Raw genomic sequence first — 22,425 nt, 5'->3', positions numbered from 1 at the left:
AAAATGACTCTGACCTCCTCCTCCTCCCTGCAATTTTTGTGGCAAGCAGCATGTGCTCACCTCCATACTTAGTTTGTCAACTAGCATTTTCTCTACGTAGTCTGTCCTCACAAACAAGCTGTGCTGGCCCCCTAGCATCCTCCTCTACCCCAGCATCAGTACTGTTCTTTTACACCCACTTTTAACTTCCCAAATTGTGTAATTCAGCATTGCCCATTCTAAGAAACAATAGATTTTGTTGTTTCTAGGTTTTAAATGGACTGTTTTCTCTTCATAGGTGCCCAGAGGAGGCTGAAGTGGCTTTGCCTCCTTCAGTCCCGGAACTTGCAGGGCACCAGGCTGGTTCCCACAGTGAATTAAACAGCCACAAATCATCCCCAGCATCCCCAAGCTGCCACACTCTGCCCCAAGGATTTACTCTACCTTCATGCTCTGCCAATACATACACCAGTTTCATCACCAACACCTTTAAGTCTTCCTTATAAGTCTCTGCTTATGTGACAATGACCCAAAATTGATTCTCCACATCTCATTGTGGTCATAGACTTGGCTTAACCCATTTTATTTTTGCACAAACTGTCCTGCCAACCACCCTGCCCTCCCCGTCTGTTCGCAATATTCAGGTCTATATAAGACCACTTACAGCCCAAAATAGCCAAGTCAGAGGTTATCACACAGCTCAGGAGTAGTAGATCCAGCTGCTTGCCATTATATTGCTGTGGGTTGGTTGAGACCTGAACACAGTCTCTGGGTGTGGGCACCACTCTCCATACACAATATGGATCACGGCACTTCTATGGAAGCGGGGAGCTGAAATAACAGCAGCCCCTCCAAACCAAAACACAAGCAGGCAAGCCAGGGACTACAGCAGGGCTGTGCAGAAATTGGAAGGGGGTGGTTGGTATTGTTTTGGATAGGGGTGCGGTACACGATCGAGCGTGAGAGTCTGAAAGAAGCCCATAATCAAAATGAGAAGATGGTTCAGAGCCTGAACAAGGACAGCTTTTGTATGCTGCACTGTGCCAGAAAACCTGCATGTTGCTAGGAGGGAAACCCACAGGTTCATCCAATTCTCCAGGAAAGCATCTTCTCCTATAGTCCTTGCAAAGGATGTGGAGCTGCCACAAACAAGCATTTGACTAGCTACTTGGTTTAAAAGGGACACTGAAATTCCAAGAAATTACATGAGAGCAAAGTGTTTGCTCAGCCTTCACTATATCCTACTAACATGACCATTATCAATAATACGCTCCAGGAAAGATTCTCATATAAATCTCTGTCGCTGTTGGAGAAGAATCTAAATCAGGAAAACATGCAAAGTTTGATATCTTCTCAGAAACAGAAAACAGGGAGGGGAAAAAAGTAAAAAAAAAGGACCTTGAGTAAACAGAACTTAAGAAATAGTAACGCAAGTTCATTCACTTCCCCAAGACCACCTGAATGCAGTGCAGTGGGATTATTTTGTTTGGAAGGCTCACAAATGCAAGTTTATTGTTGAATCCTGTTTCCATGACTGCAAAGAGTTGCTTATGTTTTGAATGATCATCCATGTTTCTAACTTTATAACTCTCCTGTTAAAATATAGAACAGCTGCTGCCCCAGTCAGCTGTTCGGCATATGGAGCCCACCAGGGACAAAGCCCACTGTTAACACGGAGAATTATTTTTAACGCCCTCACATTGCTAAACCTCACCATCATCTCAGCAAAATGGCACGTTTCCACACTTCCCAGCTGGGGGAACACCTGCATAATGCAAAACTGAACTGTGCTGCATCTGGTACAAAAACCAATTTTATTTCATCTGGCCAGCAGAAAAAGTTATCAGCCCCAGTGAACAGAAACAGGGCAAAAAGTTAACTGTGTTTCATATCTGGGGAAAAGCAGATGTCTAGTTAAGATGTTTATACTGCAAACATTTCTGTATATATTAGGAGGAAAGAGAGCTGTTTAATAAAATGAAGTTGGTTTATAGTTGCCAAAGCAAATTTGAAGGACAGTACAACAGCTTTTGTCATTTTTGCATGGGAAAAAATACAGTCCAATTTTATATTGAGATAGATTATGTACATTAACAAGTAATTTTTTTTAAGTAAGCGATCTTGAAGTTAACTCTTTTTAAATCCTCCCGTTTATTGTGTATATTTGCTCAGCAGAAAAAGCTGCAAACATTGTGTCACAACAATATAACAAAGTAGTATTAAAGGCTTCCCCTGATTTACTTTCTGGTATCTCAGAAAACACCACAATACCAGATTAGGGACTGTGTGGCCAAGACACACAGCAATGCTTCCTGCAGATCAGAACACTGGACTCAGGTAAACTCCAGGTTTTGTTTGTAAACATGGTCACGCTGTGTCAGTCACATGCCGTTTCTGCTCTCACTTGAGAGAGAAGTTATTTCACTTTCTGATCCAGAATCCCAACAGTCCCAGAAGGGACAGCAGCGCTCCACGTCTCTGCTCCCTCCTAGAAATATGTGTGGACAATGAACATTTTTAATTTTGATATAATATTTCTGTAATTTCTACATAACCGCACAGTATGTATATATTCAAACAGGGGAAACATTTCCACAAACATGCTTCAGATCAGACCTGTGAAAGTGAGAGGTGCAGCTCTCAGCTAAGCACTTCAGCGGCTCATGCCCTGCAAACGCACTCTGGTGCACTTTATTGCATAGCTTTAATATAACATTCTTCCTCCCCCTAAGAAGTTACCCCTTAAAGCTTCTGCAGTTCTGGTATACAAAAACTCCCTATCCAAAGGCATGCACCATCCCCATCCGTACACATGAACAAGCATACACAAAGGCTTTCAAATTTAGCAGCCTGCCAGCTGGGTTGACAGAAGTAACATATTTATGCTGTTAAACTCTGAAACCACGATCTTGAAAGTTACACAGACACCTCAAGGTCTAAATCCTGCCAATGCCACTCCAGAAACATCTGAACCTGTGACCACCTCCTCTTGAGGGTCACATTTTCTTCTTGCACTTTGACTGGTTTTGGAGTATCTGTGTGCAATATATAGGAATGTTTCCTATACAGCATATATACAACAAACACCCAAGTGGGAAGTGAAAAGAGTGAAATTCTTGCAGGCGGCATGGAAACTAGGAAAACAAACAGATTTTGGAAGCTCAGAGTAAGGGCTGCAGAGGGGAAGCCAACATACCAAAACAGCAGGGTAAAAGGCATTATTAAAATCAATAAGTCATCCTCTGAGAAGCCGAGGTTGTATACGAACGAGGAAAATAGAAACGTTCCTGAGATCTGGAAGGTCACACGTAAAAACAAACAAGGCAGGCCAAAGGAGCAACTTGCAAATGCCTGGACTAGCAAATCAAGCCTCTTCCAATCACAGCAGAAGCAACCTCCCTGGTGGCTGACGGAGCCAAGGCATGACCCACACAGGGGAATGAGCAAAAAAAAGATAATGCCACGGCAGAAAAATGAAGTGAAACTTCTATCATGCTTCTGGAAGAGGAATTTGGCAATACCACTGTGCCAGAGCTGTTCTTACAGGCAACGTATCAAAGGACCTGCCTCAAAGTAAGAAGTGGATAGAAGAGGGAGAACAGCAAATTTTGTTAATGATACCCAGTTGTTTGGGTAAAGATTAGCATCCTCTGCAAAATGGGGCCTTTACAGTGCTCTGAATATTGAGGAAAAAAAGGGAGATAAATGTAAAGTGACACACATGGGGGAAAAGTTATCCCAGCTTTATTTGAACAGTGAAGGCCTCTGAACTGACCACCACCTCCCAGAAGGATAGTGTCAAGGTTACAACAGACCATTCGAAGTAAAGCACAGCTCCAGAAAGCACACCAAAAAGAAAGAGGGAGGTAGCCTGCACAAAGAATTTTGATGCTACGTCCATCATTTGCATTAGTAAGGTTTTTTGTGTGGTTGCTGTAGTTAGTCCACGGTGAACTGCCAGTACCTGGTTTGGTGATCAGCTCAGCAGTGGTGACAAGCATTAAAGCAAACTCTGTGGGCAGCAAATGCTTGCAAACAAAAAAAAAATATCAGCTTCCAGGGAGAAAAATTTAACTTCTGCCCAGTTTAAAGGCACTGCCTAGGGGAAGGTAGCAGGAACCAGATCATTGCAAATAATGGCACTTCTAGGAAAGCCATTTCTGAACACACTTATTAGATGTGAATTGATCCTTGAAATGATTCAAAGCCTGAGGCTGAAGTTTGCATTTGATGCTTTCTCTCCCCATAATGAACCAGGTTCCAGACAATTTTGCAACTCAGGGTCAGTCTGAAGACTACCCCCCAATATTTAGCAGGGCTGTTTTGTTTCACGAGAGCTTTAAAAACTGGCAAAGGTAGGAAGGCAGTGGAAAGCATGAAGCAACATGCCGAGCACTCACTGCGAGGCCGGTGATTTTGTACTAAAAACCAAATCACGAGGATCAAAATAGTAACATGAAACTTTAATGGGGTCAGAAGATTTCTGCCTTTGCTCTGGTATGCTAAAGAGGGAAGACCTAAATTATACAGTGAACATCTCCAATAACGTGCTAAAATTTCATGGACGATCAAGCAGTAGTTTCTCCTAATATATCACAAAAGGCCACAATTTCTTCTGTTTTCTGCAAACAGAGCAAATCAAGCTGACATACGCTTATGTCTTACTGCAAGCCAGACTCGTGCATCATTTTCCCCACTAGTGCTGGGAAACACCAGAGTGAAACCACAGTGAAACATTTGCAGACCATCTCATTTTGAGAGCCCACTCAATCTCTAAGCAAACTAGCTAGGGTCCAGCTTCCTGCTTTTATCAGGAAGCTGCCCCCTATCCAACCATTCTTTCCCCCCCCCCCGCTATACAGTAGAGGCATTGCTGGCCATTACAATTTCCATCATACCAGGTGGAAAGCTGCCCAGTTCCATCACAAGTAAATGTTTTTCAGGAATATGTTTCCTTGCTCAGTTTAAGATTTCCCCCCCCCCCCATTTCTGGAGTTGGCAGAAATTAAGAGGCCACAGTGACATTCCTGTGAAGCTTCAACTTACACTTTGCACAAAGGCTGTTTGCATACAAATGTAAAGAAAAGCTAGAGATGCCACATTCACATCATGGCAAAGATAAAAATAAAACTCTCCTGAGAGATTATGCATGTATGATACATACATGCAGTGCTGATATGTAAAGAAACAAGGATCCAGCCAGTACCAACATCCCACTCAAATCTACCTGTCTGCAAGGTATCAAGATAATTAAAACACATCTCTAAGCTTGCAGCTTGTTGGCACAGCCTTCTCCTATCATAAATTTAAGACTTAAGTCACTATTCATCCTGACGTAATTCAATGCTTGTACTTAGGCCAGAATCCCAAAACCAGGCTATTTTCAAATGTTAAGTCCAGTAGCTTGGGACATCTTTCTCTTCCCCATGCTGTGGGAGATAGCATAAGTTCTAACCAGCTTGGAAGAAAAACACCACACATATGTAAAATTTCCAGAGTCTAGCTTTAAGCATCTATTACTTAGTTTCTAAGATCTTCAGTCTTTGCATTAAGTGTTCAAGGCACATTTTGCAGGCAGTGGAACACCCCCCAGCCCACTCTCACTCATCTTTAACCTGCCTCTTCAATGAGCTTTGGGCAGCATCCCAACACATCCTCCACCACAGCCTTATCAGAATTCAATCCTTCCACTGCTGTGACATTGCTGCAGGGATATTGTCCACCTCTGGGTGTTAGAGTATTTCTTTGCATTTGGGCTTACCCAGATTTACTCACACCCAGACACTTGGGATCAAGGCTTTCGCTCTGATTGCTCTTGATCACCATCACCCAAGCTGAAAACACTGTGCTTCAGGGGAGAAAAATACTATCTAGATGTTTAGAAAGATCAGCCTGGCTCTGAAAATTACACAGTGCTTTCAAGCAGTGTAGGATATTTGGTGGCAGGGGGGTGGGGTGTATGCTTTCTCACACCACAGGCCCCAAAAGCCCCCTGATCAGCTATGCAACCTGGGGTATTTCAACAGCTGTCCTCGGCAGACACTTCCTGAGGTTGCCTGGAGTCTCAAAAAGGATGTAAAATATTTGTAGTAATTCCCTGAACAAACCCAAGAGGCTTCCTTGAAGCAGAGTCCTCAGCTCTGTTGACTTGCGTTTTTAAAAGGTAATATAAATTCCACTTACACTAGTTTGTTTTGATGTTGAAAATTGGTCTCCATAGACATGGTTGAAATCATGCCCTGAAGCACCGAGACTAGAGCCAACAACCACACAGCCCTTCGCCAGTGCAGAGCTGAGGAGGTTTTAAAGGTGTAAATGCCATCCTGCCTGCCACAGCAGGACCAGGAAAATGCAGGGGAGACCAGGCAGGGACAGGGTGCCCCACTGCAGAGGAAAAAGGCATGGCTGTGGCCACCCAGGCACTGGGAGACATCTGTGGGGTTCCTCCAGATGTCACCTCCCCCTCAGAGCCCTATCCCGCTGCTCACACGTTTCCTTCACCAGGCATAGGCAAAAAGGGGGGGGGAGCCTCACATAGCCTGTAGGAAGCCTAAAAATTTATTCTTTTTGTTTTTAAAACCTCATTGCCCTGCAGAAGCTCCCTTAAAGGCTGACACACAGCTAGGACTGTGGTGGTGTTTGCCAAGCAGAAACAGCAATAAAAAGAAATAAGGGTGAGACAAACAGGGGGAATATATGGAGAAACTACAAGTAGAGGTTTTTATATGGAAATTTATATCGAGGGTAACATTCCTGTCTAACACAAGCATTTTAATACTTCCGGATGCAAGCCTCAAGCCAAAATCCAGTGAGGTCTGATGCTACGATAGTGTTTAAGTTCAGGGATGCTGAACGTTTTGCAAGAGCTACAGGTTTCCTCAGTGCCAAAACCCATTCAGAACACCACCACAAAAAGCTTTTAATTCTCCCCCAAATAACCCCACTGCAATATCCCAGCACAAAGCAATCACAAAGCAGAAATGAGTTCTGAGCACCAAACTGCCCAAAGTTGATTTGAACATAAGGATGCGCAGACTTCTGCAAAACCTGCTCACCCCATCCCAAATGGGGAGAAAAATTAAAAAAGACAAAGAGAGATTACTTATATTTGAGAAAGCATTATTTTCATGAAACTGTTCTCTTTACCCTTCCATCTCTATCACAGCTTCTGCAGTGGAGGTGGTGCCGCAGCCCTCACTACCGCTGCAAAGCCCAGGCAGAAAGCAGCCATCGAGGATTTCCCTGAAAGGCCAGCTCAGTTTTGAATAAAGCACAATAGTGCTCCACTGAAGGCAATATTAGGCTGAGATCAAACCGGGAGACACGTTCCCCAGGTCAGCATCGCAGCAAGCGTGAGCTCACACGAGCGATAAACTGTTCAGAACAACTTGTCCCAGAGACGCTGCTGCTTCTCCACTGCTGCCAAGGCCCGTTTCTGCTTGGTTTATGCACTATGCCAATTCCTCCCGTATAAGATTAAGCTGCCTTGAGGCAATTTCAACTTAAACATCTGATATTTTGAGCATTTTCTATGCTCTGCAGCTCAGAAGCCGGCACAGCCCATGTACTGCCGCTTCCCCTTTTCACCTCATGTCACCCTTGCAAAGGCATTTGTTCCCATTTAAGTGCTCACAAACCTTTTTTGGGGACTTTGAAACATCAAAGGGATAATTCAAGCAAATACTTCACTGAAGAGCAGAACTGAGTGCTCAGTGCCATACAGCTCAACTCTGCAGGGGCATCAACCGGATAGCAAAGTGTACAGAAGCTGTTTTCTTAGATATGTCCAATCACACCAAAGAATAGTTTCCCCCTTTTGAGGCTGTTCTGAGTTTATTAAATCCCATTAGTTTATTACAAGTACCAATAACATATCCTAGAAATAAATGCGCTTTTAAGCCTAAAATTTTAGTTTCAAGACAATCCTAGGCGGCTCCAAGTTAAAAAGGCAGATATCAAATAAAATAAAATAAAAAAATCAAAAATCAATCTAAAAAGGCTCCAAATTCCTTATTTGTTTACTTATCCAACTACACATGAATAATTTCAGTCTAGCACAGGCCTGTTTGGGTGCCAGATCTTGTTTGCAAGTCTCTTCTGTGAAAGGCAAATGTACAGTTGAACTTGGATGCTATACAAGTATCAGCCAGCTATTAGCATTAATTGCTAAACAATTTTTCCAAAAATTAGGTTAAATATAAAGCTCAATGTCTGCGGTTGTTGCTGGTTACTGCTGTGAAGAAAACAGTTACTAGCACACAACTGGCTGGGCTCAAATTATAAATACAATTAAAATGCTGCATTTAGCTAACCAGAACAGTAACTCTAGTTTATGGAGATGTGTTTTTCTGTATTAAATCCAATTTCTGTGCATTTCTGTATGCACCAACAAGATGGACAGATCTAAAGGGACACTTGTGTGCACAGTAACCACGATCATTGTGATTCAGCTCACAAAACAAAAGTTTTGCAGGTGCATCTACAAAGCCATTGGTTAAACCAGTCAGATTAAACACAATTGTGTAACATAGTAAGTTATAAAGAAGACTATGGAAAAGCAGGGGAAGAAAGAAACTTCCTGAGGGTTTGGCATTACTCTTATTAGTGATGGCTGAATTCATTTTGCCTCATTTCCAACGTAGTCAGATATTCAAATAAAACTTGAACACCATCTATTTGCCATGAGCCAGAGACAACAAAGATTGGAGACCAGAAATCATGGAGATGGCAACAGTTATACTCAGATTTTGCCGATATTTGCCTATATTATTGCCAGTTTGTATCTGACTGATCAGTTTGTATCCCAGACCAGGTCTGGGATCTGAGAGAAAGGCTGCTGTCTACACATAACACAAAAGTTTCCTCTAAATGCAAAAGCATTTAACTGAATCGGCACTGCATTGGTGGAAATAATATATTTAAAAGGAAAAAAAAATACAGGAAAGTTTTGCAACTGTAATCAATTCCTCCATGAAAACAGTCTATGCTCAGGTCTCTGGACCAGCAAGGCAGAAAGCACTAGCTTTACAGCAACTGGTGAGGAATAGTTTGCAAAACATTTGCCTGTCAACCTGTACTATAATCGTACAGATCATTAGTTTACTCACTAACATCTCCAGTGTTTTATCATGTAATAATTAAAAAAAAAAAGTACTGTTCCTTGTATTTGTGAAGCTCTCAGAAAGCAAGACACCTGCTGAAGCTATTTTAGAAGGTTGGCAAAACCAGGAACATTAGAACTCCATATTCAGGAACTCCACTTCAGTAAAACAACTGGATAAAATATCCAATAAAAGCACAAAAAAAAAATCTTAAGCAAACTTAATTGTGATAACTGAGTTTAATGATGATATATGGCAAAGCTCATCACAACTGAAGTTTTCCTCCACAGTGTTATTTAGGGCAGGCTTCACTCCACCTAACTCAGACAATAGGATGCTTGTTTTCATTTAGTACAGAAAAATCCGTGGGTACCAGGAGGGCTGAGGAAGCATATCTACAATTAACTCAATTTAGAGGCACAGTTATGATGCAAGCATGCACACTAATACTTATCTCTCTTCTCTCAAACATTTGTGCTCCTAATTTTGTAACCAAGATTTGTATATTTCCCCGAGCAAGGATAAATCTGTGCAAGCCTTTGCTCTGACATTTGCTCAGCATTGAGAGCTAACTCTATCCCAGCCAAAACCAGCACAGCCAGGCACAAAGAGTGCAACATCCCATCCTTCTGCTATCAGCAACACAAGTCAGGGGACGCACAGGTGTACTCCCACCAGCCCCCAGCTTCCCTCAAGCATTTCAGGATGGCAGCATGTGCCCTGCCCAAGCTACAAGGGTCAGGCTAGGAGATGCCATCACCAGCTGCCTGGTCACAGAAGAGAAATCCCCTCCAACACTAACTGACACCCAGTCCAATAAAAGGCAGGTGCTGAAGAGAGACCCCAAATTGCCACAAATGCACCCTTAGCAGTATTTTACTGCAATCCTCAAAAGCATATTCCCTCTTGCATGTAAGCAAGGCACAGGAGCCACTGGTGTTCAGGGCCAGCCCTGGCCAGGGATCCTGCTGCAGAGGCCAACAATCCCCAAGCCAAGAGTCAGCCAAGAAATTCGGGTTTATTCCAACTCAGCCGCTCAAGGCGAGAGGCTCACAACCTTATGGACCCTTCCCAGGGTCAAAAATCAGCCCTAGCCTCAAAATTTTGTGGCATGGCAAGTCAAACTCCTTTTCAGAGCACAAAGCAGAGGGAGAAGAGGATTTTCTTTGCATCGTTTTATGTGCACAGCCTCCTTAAAGACTGTGTGTTTGCTGGTGCACATCAGCATCTTGCACTGTACCAATGTTATATGTAGAAATTGCTGTGCAAGTACAGCTGACCACGCACCACTGCCAGGCAGGCATCATAGCCTCAGCACAGTCTGCGGAAAGTAAAACAGCTCAAAAAAAAGAGCTAAAACTCACACAACTAAGGTTTTAGCAAATGCTGACTATAGTGCATTTGAGAAACATTTTGCAGCTGTGCAATTAAACCCTATCACACAACACATACCCACAAAGGCAAGACTAGAGAGGTAACTTGGATTTTTCTACATTTCCTTTTGCACACTGGGCCACAAAACCTGAAGCTCCCAGTGTCACTCCTGCAGGGAAGCTCACATGCATGCACGGGTGATGTGAGTGGGTAACGGCAACAACCAGGCTATCAACTACACAACCAGAAGATGGGTCTACATGGCATGAGCTTTTGATGAAGCAGGATAAAGTTTTTATTAGTATACTTTTACAACTACTCCTTTCAAAAGGATCAGACCAAAGCATGTTCAGGAAAAAAATATAAGAGATTTCCAGATGACAGCTTGTTTATCGATCATGGCAGGGGCAGAATTACATCTGTTGGAGGATTTTGCAACTAGAAACTACCCAACAACTGCTTGGAATTGGAAAAAAATAGGCGTAATCCTAAAGGAAAAAAAGTAGTCACTCAAAGATTAAGTAAACAAGAGTACATAGCTAACGTGACACACTGGAGTTTGTGTGTTTATACATGCCTGTACACCCGCAATCATTTTAGTATCTTGATAACAGCAGTAACAATTAAAAATCATTTAATAGGTGGGTTTTTTCAGAACTAGGGTAGAACCTCTGAAGTCAAAGGCAGAGGGATAGAGTATCACCCATCCTGGTAACAATATGCTGAGAATTGTTGATAAAGACAGTCCAATGACCCAGAGTTAAAAAGAGTTAAAAGTCAGAGCATACCACAGAGAAAGTCCTGGTTTTCCTTTAGGTACTCTTTACACCCACTACACAAAGAGTTACAAATAACTTATAAAGGTTAAATTTGGGGGTTTGGGATGTTCTTCTGACAGGGTAATGCCTGAAAAAAAGCTCAAGGCCAAATACACAGTACAAAGTTAAATGAGATAAATCAAAGGTTGAAGCTGAATCGCTGAACTGTTAGCAGGTAAGGAGCCAATGCCTGCCACCATGAGCTGAAGTACTCCCCCTTCCTCTGCTACTTTGACTTCTGCAGCTGCTACTACCCTATTAAAAATTTTATATGTTCTTCTACATATTTCAGGTCCCAAAACACAGTTGACTATACTTAGTTTCAGATGGCAGATACCCTTATGACTTAACATATATCACTATTCTATTACTACTTTTACTAACAACGCTGGCATTTTTCAAGCTAGTTGCAACTTGTGTAGGTAACTGTAGAAATTAAATGCCACATACCTAATTCCTTTGCTAACCTTTCTTTCAACAACGCAACAACGTGCAAGTATAACTATAGTAAGTGTTGATGGGATTTATAACTGGGTCCTGACTATAAATCATATTTTTATTAGCCTTAAACTTTTTATTCCTTTTCTCATCTTTCATTTTATAGGAATATGTGCTATCTCCTCTGATCAGGAGGACCTATATCAAGGTGTAGCTCTTATTACAGCCCTCAAAAGAACATAGGTTTTGTTCTTTCTCCTAAAAAAAAAATCCCCAAAATTAATGTAAATGTTTAGGGATTCCAAGGAGTCATTTTTAACAAATAAGTTTATTTTGATTCTATCATATCCATGTTCATGGTAAAATTTGAAAGCTCCATACAAAGGGCTTGACCCAGCCCTGCCGAAATCTGTGACATCTGTCACAGCAAGAGGATGGAGCCAACACACTGGAAACAGATGAAGGACATGGCACGGGTTGACAAAGTGCTTGATCATTAGCTCTTAATTTAAGCTTAGACCTCCTTTATAAGGTGAGTGAGAACAGCAAACAAACCCAGATCAATCACCACATTCACACAGTTCCCAACTCCTATTTATAGTTTTACTTTGAAATTAAAGAGAAAAATGCAAATCATCATGCCAAGGGGGAAAGAAAGGGGATGGATACAATCCATAGGACTTTGAGGCTGCTGCTTTATTTCAAGTGTGCCAGCCACCACACTTGCAGCACTACTGCAAGTTCAGATTTTGCCAATGCCCAATTTTTGACAAAATTTTAAATACTTTGTCCTTGAGTTTTAAACAGCAAAAATAAAAAGGATCCAATGGCTACGATATTTTAATTATTGCCAAGTGATCATCCCCTATCCTTTATTTTTTTCCTTCCTTGATCTTTACATTGCATCCTCCTGTCCCCCTCAGAGACTAACAGGGACTTTCTGCACGGCACCATCAGCAACTTTGAGGCTTCCAGAGCTATGCTCTTGGTTAGAGAGACCCTATTAATTACTGTCTCATCTTTTTATTCTCTTACTTGAAAAAGCTTTTTAAAATTAAAACACCAAGTTAAAAGAAAGCACATTCAACATGAAAGCCTAAGTAATCGTTAAATAGCTATTTCAAAACATTATATCCACAGCTAAATAATCATGTGTAGCTTTTCAAAGGATTTAAAAAATTCCAAATTTACCTTTTTGATTGTCTTCATGCCATCACCTGACACAGCACAGATCAATTACACTTTACCTTCGAATCACTCACCTTCACCCCATGCTCCATTGCCAGTTTGAGCCATGTCATCAATCCTTATTGCTGCCTCCCTCCATCTCATCATCTTGTTTAATTATCACCTCTCTTACTCATATTTTTGGTGCACTAATCCCTAACACAGTGCCTTTCACCATTGTCTTGCCCCAAAACAGGCAACAGCCCTGCAAGGTGCAACAGGACAGGGGCAGACCCTGAACCCACAGCCACACTCCCAAGCAAAGCAATGGCCAAAGGGATATTTTAATCAGGCAAATGCATCCTCACATGATGGCAAGAGACAGCTCATATTTCTCCCCAACAGAAGTAGGAAAGCAGCAAAGGAAATACGTCAGGCCTTAAAGTTATAATTCCTATAAAATTTGTCAAAGATTTAAGGCAACAGTGAGTGTAGTCCCACTAGCTTATGGATTACCACACAGGAACAGCCCAGACAATAACTGGTTTTGTTTTTTAAAATGCATTAGAAAATACTTATGTTATAAGCTTTTTTTTTTTTGCATTGCATTCTGGATCAGACAGCTACTTGCCCAAACAAGGGTCTTGTCTTTGTTTTAGAAACCCTGGTCCCCGAAGAATGCCCACCCTAAGTCTGCCAGTGCTATTCACTCAGTTTTCAGCCATGGGCAAGTAATTCAGGGCCTCGGGTCATTTCAGACCTATTTGTATTTCTTAGCGTTTATCATAATTCCCATCATAATTTAAAATTAGACCTTTGACTCTTCACAGCCAAAGGTCTGCACAGCCTCACAGGCTGGTACAGATAAGAGACCTGAGCAGTGCTCAGCCCTCAGGATTTTTGGGGAGAGGTTGCCAGAGTACAAATCATTTTAACTTGGGCACCCAAAAGCTGAATTGACAGTAAACAAGCACACACATATGGAAGCGTTGTGCATTACACATGGTGTTCACCTACATTTCTTTGTAACTAACTGAAGATACAGGTCACAACAGTAATTTGTGGTGTTAGAGTTGGTGCTAATTCAGTTTTGAAAACAGGTATCAAAATCATCCCATACAGCCATAGTACTTCTGTGTTTATTTTTGTTAACCTCTGTCTGTTTTGTTAAGAATACAGCATTGAATGCTCAGAGTGGAAATAAATGCCAGAAAAGGCTTAAAGTCACACCTCTAGGTCTTTCTTTTTAAACCATGGACTTAGTGGCTCTTCAGCAACTCTTCACTCCTATTGCATACACAGAAAGGGGGAAGCACTGTCTCTTGTAAATTTTGTAAAATTAATCATTTGTGGAGATTTTCCCCTTCACTCCAAGTAATTTTTCTTCCCTTTTCTGTGCCACTTATGTATCCCTGCAAGTTAAAAATTGCCCATGACTATTTTGTTTGATAGCAGCAAGGAGTCAAGCTGGAGATTTATCTCAAGGAATAGAGAGCTATGAAGTAATATGTAATGAAAAACAAAGTGTTGTTTTCTATTATTCCACAAATATTCAATTTATCTCCTAAAGTTTCCAAGCAAGCCGTGGAGGATTTGTGTGGGTAGAAGCTGCGCTCTGCGGGCATCACCATAAAACAGCAGGAAACCAGCTAGGAGTGCAACAGGGGAAGCATCGCCCTTGGTCAGCTAACCAGTGCCATCGTATGGCAGAAGGTTAAATAGAAAAAGATGCACGAAATAACTCATTTTAGGGTCCTCCTCTGTTCAAGGGGCTTGTTGCTAATATGGGCAGGGTAGTCTCAATTTCTTCACTACAGAAAAGTCAAGGGCTTGAGGAGACCCCTCCAAGGGTCTCCCAAAAAGACTCCAGCAAAGGCACGTAGCACTAGGGATAGTCTCAAGGATGAAAACAGTGTTTCACACTGCTCTGAGGGAAACACATTGTTATCCAGTGTACTGTTTAAAAACAGTAACTCTCACTGTGGTTGCTCATTCCTCCGATTTTCTGGTGAAGCCAAAGATGATTAAGTAACACCTCTTAAGGAAAGAGAAACTTCGTTGTCAGGAGGTGTAACTTTTAAAGCCTTTTACTGAGCTCTGCAAGGCATTCTCTCAGCCAGGATTTGGGATAACAAGGTGACTTCCAAGCACGTACAATAGCACTGCCTGAGGCCTGCACAGCCACAGCTGTGCTAGATACTCTACTCCTCCTCGTAGGGATTTCTTTAAGAATAGGCTTTTCCCCTCACTATTGTTTCTCCAATCTCACCAGCTCCTGCCTCAGCTAAAGGGAACCATTCTTCCATGCAGACTTACACCTAGTCGTACTCACCCAGCTTTTACAAATTATATTTATGAATTTCCCCTCACTTCACAACATTCCTCCTTTTTCCAACACAAGTGCCCTCATTTATGACAACACAACAAAGAAGGAACAAGTGTTTCAGGTCCATTTACTCATTCCTTTCCTCTGTCCAACCCTACGAGCATCCCCCAGCTCCCCAGCACACACCTCAACCCCAGCTTGATCTCCACCTCCAAAGCATATTTACCACTTCAAAAGAGGCATTCACTTCAAAGAGGTTACACAAATACTTAAAAGAAATATTTGCAGAATCTCAAATGCTACACCAAACAGGCCTATATATTTAGTAACTAAATATACATGTAGTAAGTAAATACACACATATACAAACAGGGCCCCCATATGGAACCACCACCTGTCCCAGACACTGCCCTGAAATATTTCTATTTCCAGGGGAACTGGTGAAAGAGAAAGCAGATCACTAAAAAGGAGCATAAAATATGAAGGTAACTCTTTTGAGAGGACAGTTTTTGTTACAGGGAATAATTTTCATTTAAGCAGGGGATGGAAACACACATTAATACAATCTTGCAGCATGTACAGATAATTATTTTAGAAGAATCTGGACTTAAAACATCAAATTAAATGAATTGAAGTGGCTTCAACTGCCAAAGAACCCAAATCCCAGAAACTGTTACAGCTCTATTTTAGTACCTGGCTAAGGACGTTAACGTTTCTGAAAAGAATTACAAACCATGTATTTATTTTCAAGTAATACAGAGAGTTTTCTATCGGCATATATAACAATTCCTATTAGCAGCGGACAGGCATCCCTCATCATCCTGCAGAGCTACTCTTGTGAGCTCACATTAACATGTTTTAGCCAAAGCCTCCACATAGCTACGAAGTCCCTGCATCTGAATATACAAGTTTTCACTAGAGACCCTCAGTTTTAAAGACTGCTTCCACCCTATGCATCTGCTGAGTCAGTTTTAACCTGCCAGAAGACTGCTAAAGACCCAATTGTCAATGCTTTTTCACATAAAGCATAACTTAAGGTTGTCTTGTTGGAGACATATCACATTCCATACGCCAGCAAGACACCTTGGTTGAAAACAGGTTGCTGAACATAAGATTGTTTTATTCTCAACTTAGTACAATAGATAGGACAAAGGAGAGCCCAGGCAAAATTGAGGGAGTTCCATTCCACTTGTTCAAGTGAGGAACTTGTTTTGTCTTTGTTGTTTTGTCTCTTCTGTTTTCTACCGCAACTGGGAAAAAAATAGCAACTGCTTTCCTGAAGTCTTTCACTAATTTTAAATTTCACAGCAATAAAAATCATAACTCGCATGTCTTGGAACTTTATTGGAACTTTGGAACTCAAAAGGAAAAAAGTATGATAGACTGCATGTGTCCATTACACTGCAGGTATGAGAGACTGTACTATATGTAAACGTATAGGCTATATATACATGCACACTGTTTGATTACCACCATATCCAAATATCTTTCCTATAGAGAAAAAAAGGTATTTCCTCTGACAGTCATTCAATCCTCTACCTTGCTTACACTTCATAGGGTCCTCAGGACTCAATAGCAAAAAAAAAAATACCCAACTTACTTCAGAAATCACAGCACTAGAATAAGAAAAGGGGATCTGCAACAGCAACTGTTTCTTATAGATTCAAGCTCTCACTTAAGAGAGACACCCAATTATAGAGTTCTCCAACTTACCCAGTAGGCCAGCAACACTTGGAACGATCACAGCCTTGAATTTAGTTACCTACATCCTCTACTTGAATCTGTCCTCTGTTCCCATAAAAAAAGGGATACACAGTGCTGCTGCACGTTGCCTCCTTCCTGCTCAGAGGATAGAGTAATGGGTAGCCCACAGGTACCCAGAGGGAAAAAGAAAGCAGGCCTGGTGCTGCCCTAAAATAGAATGAGACACAGGTGCCCCACAAAGATAATGCAAGCCAGGAGTCAAATGGGTGTGGCTAGGTAGGTTGTTTAATGCAACCAGTCCACCTTCTTACTTTTGCTTCAAAATCCCTCATTCAAATAAAAGATTACATCCACCTGCCACAGAAGGTTTGATTACCAAGTTCATCCAAATAAGTTTTCTAGATAAAACAGGGATATTTACCCAAGTAATCATTATAGCTAATGCAAGCTAAGGAAATCTAGCAGCATCTGAAAGCTATCACAAGAGAGACAGCAGGGAATTAAAGTAGAGCTAATCATGACAAGAATAGGAGGAGAGAGGGAAAAGACCAAGGAAAAGAGAAAAGAAATTGTTTTAAAATCTTTATTTCAATGTACACTCCTAAAGCTTGTTTAAAATGTTAGGATGTGAGCTATATATCTTGCTAAAACAAGTTCACCAGTTCAAAAAAAGTTACTTGCTCAGGTGTGGCATATGAACAGACTCCTAGGGCTATTTAATGCTGGTCCCACTCAAATTCCATAATTATTCTTCATAGTTTGTAATGAAATTAGCAGACTGAGATGCCCTACTTAGGCATGGTGGTATGGCTGGAGTGCTACTGGGAAACTTTACTGGAATAGTAACAGGCATAATTTCTTACCAGCATTGTCATTTTCTGTAATAATAACAAAAGAGGGGAAAATAAATCACTGTCAGGATACTCTCTTTATTTTAAGGTAAGTGCTCTCTTTATTATTCCTTATGAGTTCCCTAAGTAGATCATAACTAATTCCCCCACACAACTTGAGGAATTTTAATGTTAGATGAATTTTCTGCTGCTGTGTCGTAAGTTGCACCAGTACACCCAGTAAGCTGAAGAGGATGGGGCAGAGACACACAGTCCAAAAGGGAGTTGCTTAAGCTGCTGCTGAAAGAAATGCCTGCTTATATTAACTGCTATGGGATAAATAAACTCATACAGTGTGAGAAGATGGAGCAGTGTCATTACAGATGTTAAAGTCTTTACTTGAATGTGACAGAAGCTGCTAGAAAAGGCTCAAAAACTACTGCTGGTCTCCTGTAAGCTTGACTAATGATCCAAAGCATATTAAAACTATAGAAGTCAAGTAGATATATTTACTCACTGCTTTCCACAGATTCTTATACGTACACATCAAAACTGTTTGGGTGTTTCAAAGAGCAGAAAGCACCCGGTGAATTTAGCGTTTTTCTTAATGCAGCTCCTCTGAGTAAATGTCTCCCAGGAGAAACTTGGAGGCTTTGCAATGGTTATAACAGAGCTTTCTAAAGAAGCAATGTAATAGTCTAAGAAACTTGCATTTGTCCATTATTATGGAGGTTAAATTTTCAAATACAGCAAAGCAATCTTTACTCCAAAATCCTGTTTTACAAAATAGAGGTACTGAGGATGGATTCTCAAAATTCTTGGCAGGTTCAAGCTGTTTATGCTAAATAGCTGCAGGTATCTACACTGGTCTTGATTTTTTTGTTGTTGTTTGTTTGTTTTTTAATTTCCAACTTATTCCTCTTGCTTTCAAATGGAATAACTTTCCCAGGTAAGCACAAAGCCATAGCCCATGGAAGCAGAACATGTACTGTGGGTGCCAAACACGTACCATGGGTGCCCTTCTGAACTGGGCAAGAAATGGGGTAAACAGCAGCAGTTGAGACTCAGACATAGGAAAAGGGTCTGGTGGCAGTTGGGGGAGCTGTTCTGGGGGAGACATGCCTCATGTTGCAGCATGGTGGGAATAACCCACCCACCCTCCTGAAAGAGATTTTAACCTCCAGGCTCCCTCTCTGTGGGGTTTGGTATGAGGGTAGCCTGGCTAACCCAACCTCAAGGCTACTGGGACAGAAAAGCCTACTTGGGTGATCTCTTATTACTGGGTGGAGAAAGATTTTGGGAGGGGTTTTAGTTCTAGATATTGTTCCAAGGAGTATGCATACAAACTTTAATTAGCATTTTCAGCGTGCCCTTAGGACTTTGGATGGATACATTTTCAATGAAATAGCAAGGAGAAATCTATCTCTGCATGTGCTGTCACCAGAGTTGAGATTAGCCCTTATTTATGATTGCTGAACATCTGTGGGTAGGGCGTTCACAGCAGAGGTCCCTTGGCTCTGGAGCTTGTTATTTCTCTTGATGAGGAGTCCAAACGCGCTGGTCTTCAGAGCGTGGAACGTGGACCATCTATTGCCACATTCAGTCTTGTTTTAGGAAGATAATAATGGGAAATGCAGTCAGTAAAGTGTGATATCCCTAGGAGAGACCTGAATAAGAGTATTTGCAGAGATTAATTTTAGAAAGTGATCTCGTCAGCATGGTGTCCTATGTGCAGAGTGCAGTGTTGTATAATATGAAAAGATCAAGTGCCTGTGTTAAACAGGACCGGAAAACACTTTTTCAGTATTTTTTGCCTATTGAAATGTCAGTGGGTGGTTCATAAGCCATAGTTTTGAAGTTCCAGTGCAAAACAGGTTTATTCCCAGTTTACTGGCATCTGGCGTGCATAAGCAGAAGTTTGGAAGAAAAACATGTCTCTTATCCTACTTCAAAACTAGACGGGGGAAATGTGAATGAGGAAATTAAAGTGACATGTGTTCTTGGGTGGTGTTTATTATTATTATATATCATTAAACTGAATATGGATCTGGGAGGAAAAAAATACCAGAGGAAATATTTAATGAAGAGAGAGATAAAGTGCAAATCCTGGTGAATAAATGAATAATACTTTTGCTTTTTCATGAGGTTAAACATGAATTTTGTTTTCTGCCTAGTATCTTGAACTACATCTGAATTCTTGTATCCTTTTTCTGTTACAGTGGTATGGCCATAACATGTTACCCTATGACAGTTAAGAAGTGCATACACTTAAGGCTTCTCATTTTGGTGAGTGTGGAAAAAGCTATCTAATAATTTTGGTTTAAGTCAAAAGATAAATTTTCAATGCTTGCTGCTGTTTGTGAACTGCTTAACTCTTCTAATGCATGTTCAAATGGAAAAAATAACAAGGTTAATCGTATTTTTAAAAGCATCATCTGAAAAATATTTTTTATGTTTACTCTGGACCTTTTCTACAACCATACATAATCTCAAGCTATAGAATTCATTCTTTGGTATAAGCAATGTGGATGAATGACATTTTTAAAGTCGAAGCATATATTTTGCATAGCTGCTTCTCAAGTTTTAAAGTTATGGCATTTTTCTAAGATGTCAGCACACAAGTTAGGACTGTATTATTGCTGATGACAGAAGTTAGGAGAACAGACTGCCATGGTGTCGTTTACATAGAAATTGTCAAGATAGTGACAGATATTTGGAGCTAATGCCAAGGTGTTTGTTGTATGCTGCTTATTGTTGACAGCAAAAGTGTTCAAGAAAAACACTACTCACACTGTGGGTTTGTCCTTTGTGGTGAACGGACAATGCATGTTAGAAAGATCTTCACTCCTAGATCACTTCTAAGTCATCGTTACATATTCCTCTATGTCTTTGTTAGGCTTCTTTCTAAATTCCGCAACATCAGTCTGTTCAGCCTCAACATACATATATCTCTTTGTGTTCATTCCCCATGAAATGGTACCCAGCTGTCTATTCTTTGCTTGTCACTTGTATCACGTAATTCTCTGCTCTAAGTATGTTGGCTTTACCACTTGAATTCAAGCTTTAAAAGCCCTAAGTAACCACCTTCTGTGCTTAACAGAAGACAAGATTTGTGTTGCTCATGTCGTTTGTATTCTATGAATGCTTCCAGCCACTCCTTTATCACTCTTACAAAATGAAATGCATTTTTATAACCGTATAGAACTTTGAACAGTTTTTTGCTATCAGCTAGAGAATAGCAATTTTTAATGAGTAATAATGACATAAAAATCTTTCCAAACAATCCTGTTTGTCAGCAGCAAAACAAATGTGAATTCAGGCAAAGATGGTGAACATTCTTGCTTTGCCACCTAATACATTTTTGTACCAAATAAAACCGCACCAATGAATTCTGAATCTGGATGAAGTTAAAGATCCCTTTGCCCAGGCCAAATTTTAAGTTTCTGGATCACTCATCTCATTTCTTTCTTCTGTGTCTTGCCAAAAAGATAAGAAACATGTTGGCACAGAAGAAAAATTATTACTTGGGCTGTTCTCCCAGCCAATGAATCTGTTTTCTATAAATGCAGCTTTAAAAGAAAAGTTAAGTAAACAGAAAAGTTTGGTAAACAACAACCAATATCAAAATAGCATTAGAACCAGACTAGTAATAAATGGCATTAATTTTTTATTAAATATGTTCCAAATTTAACTTGGTAACTATTGGGGTGATCAGATCTCCATGATCACATTACTGTTCATTGATGCTCACAGACATACATAATAAAGTAATTACTAATGTCCTTTGCATTATACAACTGAGCAATAATCTGTCTGAGGAATAATTGATGTATGAACAAAACCACTGTCCCATAAGCGTAACATTCTGTTGCACTCTGAGCATGTAACAGCACTACAAATATTTTAACTGGCAAGCCTTTGGGATAAGCAATAACAACTGTTGCAACTCTCCTCTTGCACTTTCAAAAATATTTTGACATTCCTGGCTTAAGAGTGCTAAGGATCACTGTTCTTGCCTTACCGAGGACAAAAGCGAGGAATGGTGTGAAGTGACCCCTTCAGTTACTCAAGATGAGTGTGACCTTCAAGTTTGGCACGAATCTCTCGACACTGTTGCCATGCTCCAATTGCCAGACCCTGCTACAGGAGAGATGGTTAATATAGCTGTAAGATTAATTACTAAAAAGATTCAGGGGGCTTAATGACAATTCTTTATTTTGAAACGTGAGGCTTTTTTTGTGGGGGTATTTTAGTTTTGGAAACAAGAGGCACAGAACAAGGTCCTTCGGTCAAAAGAACTTCAAATACATGTATTTTTCCTTTCAAGTATGAGTTTAACCTGGCACGGACTCGTTCAGCCATGGTCCTGAAGGGCCTGAATTTTGGATGGACGATGTCAATCATAGTCACTTTCCCACACCAGGCCCTGCAGCTGCTGTCGCTCAGCAGCAATACAGGACCGCAGGCGGTGGCTGCCGAGCCCGGGGCAGCCAGATAAGGCTTCGTGGGTGGGAAGGTGCCACAGAATCTCCTGAGGTGCCAACGGCGGGAGGGAAGTGGCAGCACTGGTGCTGGTGTTCTCTTCCCCCAGTCTGGGCCCAAAGAGGGGCTGGTGGCCCCCAAATTTTAGTCTGAGCGGGCTCCAAAGCCGTCTCGTATCCGGGGGCCGCCACGGAGCTTTTTCTGTC

The 22,425-nt window shown here is 41.1% G+C and overlaps 1 protein-coding gene across 1 annotated transcript in view; it reads left to right on the top strand.

The window, feature by feature from the left end:
• Nucleotides 1-22,378: 22,378 nt before the first annotated feature.
• The window catches only part of PNPT1 (polyribonucleotide nucleotidyltransferase 1), an 18,780-nt gene continuing 18,733 nt past the window's right edge, over nucleotides 22,379-22,425 (top strand). Inside the window, exon 1 of the mRNA XM_009886018.1 lies at nucleotides 22,379-22,392. The gene's annotated coding sequence lies outside the window, so the exon portion shown is untranslated. The remainder of the gene's footprint in view (nucleotides 22,393-22,425) is intronic.

Source organism: Charadrius vociferus, unplaced genomic scaffold, assembly GCF_000708025.1.
Source record: "Charadrius vociferus isolate BGI_N301 unplaced genomic scaffold, ASM70802v2 scaffold455, whole genome shotgun sequence".
In the NCBI taxonomy this organism is placed as follows: Eukaryota; Metazoa; Chordata; class Aves; order Charadriiformes; family Charadriidae; genus Charadrius; species Charadrius vociferus.
This window is presented reverse-complemented; position numbering and strand designations above follow the sequence as displayed.